Source organism: Rhagoletis pomonella, unplaced genomic scaffold (genome assembly GCF_013731165.1).
Source record: "Rhagoletis pomonella isolate Grant_MI unplaced genomic scaffold, Rhpom_1.0 Rhpom_scaffold_00003, whole genome shotgun sequence".
NCBI classification, from domain to species: Eukaryota; Metazoa; Arthropoda; class Insecta; order Diptera; family Tephritidae; genus Rhagoletis; species Rhagoletis pomonella.
The window spans coordinates 5,290,321-5,295,524 of NW_023458557.1; the positions used below are offsets into that span (position 1 = coordinate 5,290,321).

General features: G+C 38.4%; 1 protein-coding gene across 1 annotated transcript in view; it reads left to right on the forward strand.

The window, feature by feature from the left end:
- Positions 1 to 12: 12 nt before the first annotated feature.
- Positions 13 to 5,204, forward strand: part of LOC118735004 (trifunctional enzyme subunit alpha, mitochondrial) — a gene marked incomplete at its 3' end in the record, with an annotated part of 161,077 nt that continues 155,885 nt past the window's right edge. The window contains 1 exon segment of the mRNA XM_036464606.1: positions 13 to 30.

Sequence of the window (5,204 nt, forward strand, 5' to 3'; positions counted from 1 at the left end):
GCGCAATACAGAGTAGACGAACAGTTCCAGGTATTTCAAGATTTGCAAGATTTATAAGAAAAGCGTTCGCCTTTAATAGAGAAACTTCGGGTATAGGATTGTAATGTGGTATAGTCGGCTATCTTCAATTATAGCAATATTTCAACGCCTGTTATCACCTTAACATTTGCTCACTTAACTAAAAAGAAAGTTGTAATAAAGGTAATGTGAACCAAATAAAATTTGGGATGCGGAGTGCTGGAACAAGTGCAGTATAGCTACGGAGACGTGAAAATGTTGTTGTTGTTGTTGCGGCTACAAAAACCCCGCCCAGGACTGTGGGTATCGCAGTCGTTGTCGTCAAGTTCCACTAACGGCAGCCCTAGGAAGCGTGCAGCTTCTGTGGGGTTGGTCCACAGGGATAAGGCCGTTAGGGTTGTCGGGTTTTCCGGGCATGCGAAGAGATGTTTCGAGTCATGTGGGGTCTCTCCACATGCCGGACACTCATTTGGCACATCCTCATTCAATCCACTCAGGTAGGAGTTTAACCTGCTGCAGTTGTTGCTGCTGAAAATGTTGTTGTTGTTGTTGTTGGTGTTGTAACAGCATACAACTTCCCCAAAGAGTTTTTGGGGAGTGTAGCTGGAGTTACAGTCCTTGGCCAGATATAAATCTGCGTCGTTCCGGTTACGTAGACCCGACTGTCGTGGGAACAACGTGAAAATGTTCCTAAAAACCGGTTCAAATATAAAAACCCAAAAGCGTTTGCTTTCCATTACATCAGTTTTTGGGTGTTTTCGCATAACGTCACTAGTTTTGTCATTGTTTTTTCTGGGATGTTGAGAAACGTATATATATATATATATTTTAGGGACTTTATTATGTGTAATGTAACATTGTTATAAGTTACTTTGGTAAAAGTGCACTTTAGCGGAACCAGGCGTCCAACTCCTTTTGCGTAGGCGGCCTTCGGCCGCACTTAGGGATTATAACCCTCAGGCAGTAGAATTCTCCTTTCTGTGTTGCCAAAGAAGGGGGGCTGAACACCTTTTGCAGAGAACAACTTTAATTTACTCCATTTATTTACATCAAATTCATCAAAACATGGTACGAAAAGTGCAAAGTGCCAGTTTTTTTTTGCGAATAACTCTCAAATTAATTAAAAATCTTAATTCACCCCCCTCTCCCCCCCGGATTGTTATTGTTCGCGTTAAAACGCGTCGATTGATACCACTCTTGATTGGTTCCGTCCATTTTGACCTGGTACCCGTAAAGTGCACTACTACCGTTACTTTACCATGGTAGATGTCAGCATGGGTGTTTTAACCCGCATCCATAGGAAATTTTTTGTAACACATAGTATGTTGTGCATCAATTTGTATTGTAATTGTAATTGTATTGTAATTTATTGCAGTCATATGAAACAGACGTTCCTTACAGACTAGAGATAAAAATGTAGCTACTTAGGGCCGTTTGCACCATGTCTAGTTAACGCTAACTGGAGGTACATCCTTCAGTTAAGCACGTTAACTGCTTTATCGACCACATGTTATATGATGGGTGTCGATAACGTCGATAAAGATGTTTAACTGGGAGTTAGAATTAACTAGACATGGTGCAAACGGCCCTTAGACGATACGTGTAAAACATAAAGCACTCTACAGTTTCGGGATCAACGATAAAATAAATAAACTTTTTGGAAGAGAGAAATCCAGTTTGATAGAATTCGAGATCGTGTTGAATTCGTTTAAAGCCCTTGTAATAGGAGCATTTCTGGCATACTTCGTTTTACAATTTCCACCATAAAACGGCAGAGGATTGCGAATATTCCTTAGAGGAACATTGAAGTTGACCTGCTCTAGGAGCGTAGGGCAATCGATCACACCAGTTATTAAGTTAAAAGTAAAAGTTAGAGATAGCAAAGATCTTCTGGCTTCCAGAGATTTAAGGTCTATTAATAGCAAACGAGACTTATACAATGGAATAGGCTCGCTGAAGTTAAGATTTCTGAGGGCAAATTTAAGAAAAACCTTTTGAACCCTTTCAATCCTATTAATTAGGTTTGAGTGGTATGGCCTCCAGATAAAATAAGCATATTCTAACTTAGAACGAACAAAAGATGTGTATAACAACTTAAGGGCCGGTTACTCAATGTCTGGTTAACACTAATCTCCGGTAAAACATCGTTATCGACGTTACCGACTCCATGTTATATGCCGAACACGTCGATAATGATGTTTAAACGGAGATTAGTGTTAACCAGACATTGAGTAACCGGCCCTAAGTGTATAGAGGTCAGAGAACATGTAGCTCTGACGCCTGAGAAAACCAAGTACAGCGTAAGATTTAGAAATGATGTGACTGATATGACTGTTAAAAGACCAATTAGAGCTGAAAATTACACCAAGGTCTTTGATTTCTTGAACTTTTTGAAGTTGAGTTTGAGAGATAACATAAGACGTCGAAAGAGTACTGTGACTTTTGGAAAAAGTAACTTGAAAACATTTTTTAATATTCAGAGAAAGGCGAGAGCTGAGACACCAGCTGTGTAGAATATTAATCTCGGACTGAAGTCTAAGCGCATCATGCGAATTTTCAATCACAGTAAAAATTTTTAAATCGTCAGCATTCAGCAAAAATTTAGCAAATGAAAAACAAGAACTCACATCATTTACAAATAATACAAAGAGTAAGAGACCTAAAATGCTACCTTGAAGAACCCCCGATGAGGCAATGAAAGATTCCTAAGAATAACCATTAACAGAGACCACACAGCGCCTATCCGACAAATAAGATTTGAGCCATTGCAAAAATAATGAGTGGAAACCCAGTAAGGCTAGCTTACTGACAAACAAACTGTGCGAAACTCTATCAAATGCTTTGGCAAGATCAGTGTAAATGCAGTCGACTTGGAAACCGTTCGAAATAGCTGCAATACAATACTCACTAAATACGCCTAGATTAGTAACCGTAGATCGGTTGGGGACGAAACCATGTTGATTGGGTGAGACTAGACTTTTTGTTGCGAAATACATTTTCTCCTTGACGATAACTTCAAAAAGTTTGGAAATTGTTGAAAGTTTCGAAATGGGTCTGTAATTACAGACATCACTTTTGCTGCCACTTTTAAGAATAGGGGTAATTGAAGTCAATTTCAATTCATCATAAACAATACCGGGGGCTAGAGACCTATTGAAAATAATTTTTAAAGGAGAGATCAAAGCAGGACACTTCTTTATAAAGTTTGAAGAGAGCCCATCAATATCTTGTTTTGCAGAAGCTGATAGATTTAAAATGCCATTAGCAATATCGTCAGACGAAAGTCTAAGGGAGCCAAAATTAGTAGAATTCACACTAGCAGAGAAACTAGAATCCACAGTAGGGCTATCATCTACAAAACTAGAACTAAAAAATGCAGCAAATAGATTTGTAACTTAAGCTGGAGTGGAGGCACACTTATCTTCAAAAAATACAGCTCAGGGAATACTAGAGTTGTTCTTCTTAGACTTAATAAAATGACAGAACGATTTCGGATCTTCTTTGATATTGGATTCAATGCCTAAGATATAATTTCTGTAGAGTAATTTATTCAAGCAGTTAAACTTCTTAAGATGGACCTGATATTTTTCAAAGAAAAACTGACTTCCAGAGGCTTTAGACTTATTATAAAATTTATTTTTAAGATTCTTGAGTTTTTTCAAGTCACGATTATACCACGGTAATTTATAGGGTCTTTTTCTAATCATTGGAATGAATTTAAATCAGAAATTACAGATTTGAAAGTAGGGAAGCATTTAGCTACATCGGGGCAAGAGAGTAAGCTTTCTCAATTTAATTCACCCAGTAATCTATTTAACTTGGGATAATCGCAGGCTGCATAATTAAACTTAGGTTTGTCACCAGCATTGAAAGGCGGGAATACGTAAAATTCAAATTTTAGTAGCAGAGGAACATGATGCATATTAGATGGAGTGATCGGATTGTGGTAAACTTCAATGTTACACTTAATGTTATCACTAATAAATATGAGGTCAAGGATTCAATTAAACTGGTTAACAAATTTAATGATTTGTTATAAATTAAGGCTTAAGAGGCTATCTATAAAGTGCACTTCATGGGACGCATTGACATTAATTGGCGAGAGACCAGCATTGGAAAAAGATGTGGACCAAGATACATTACAAAGATTGAAATCGCCTAACACACAAAGGTGGTCATCTCCTAGCTTATTTAATACTAAAGACATGTTGTCAGCATGCGCTTTATAAAGATTATAATTACTATTAGGCGGGATATAAGAAACAATCAAAAACAGAGAGTCATGGCTAGATGAGGCACTGATGCGAACACAAAGCTGATCCAAAAGGGAATCATCATTTTCAAGCGAGACAGAGAACGAATGAAATTTACGCTTGAATCGCAAAAAGAACTCTTCCGCCTCTCAGACAAGCAGTTTTAGTTGCATCTCTGTCCTTCCTAAAGACATTATAAATGTTTGAATCAAAAAATTCTTCATCAAAGAAATCCGCATTTAGCCATGACTCAACAATAACAAAAACATCGAAATCCCTTTGCGAGCTAATAGAGCGTATCGCTGCTGATTTAGTTCGAAGGCCAGAATTATTCTGAAAATAAACCTTCAAAGAGCTATAATTATATTTCTGCCTATTAACATTTAAATATGCATTACAACTAAACTTATTAATATCCAATACTACGGGATCTGGCGCATCCGAGGACAAATGAACTAATTCGGATGAGTTTGTTTTGACCTTCTGTGAAAAAAACGGAACGCGCGAACAGAAACAGCTGGCCACAACTCTGGTCTTATTAGATTTTCGCAATCGAACTCGCTGACGTCAAGCTTAAAATTGACATAGGATAAGAAATCCAGTCTCGACTCTTTTTTGACTAACTTGTAGTAGGTTAAGTGCCGCTTATCAATGCCAGCGTGTCTCACCACATAATCAACAATATTGTCACAGGAGACGGTTGGCACGAAAGCTGAAAGGTGCAACCACTTAAAGCGGCAGCCACGCCAAGATCACTACAATCATTTGATCCCACCACGCGAGTTCGCTTTTGGATGTGCTTTGTCCTTTTACTCTCAGCAGTAAGCCAAATAGGGCTGCGGGTAGGAGAAAGAGGATTAGGCACTTCCGCGGCCGTAGCGTTAACAGCATCAGATTCAGCACTAACACCACAAGTCGGTATATGTTGTGAAA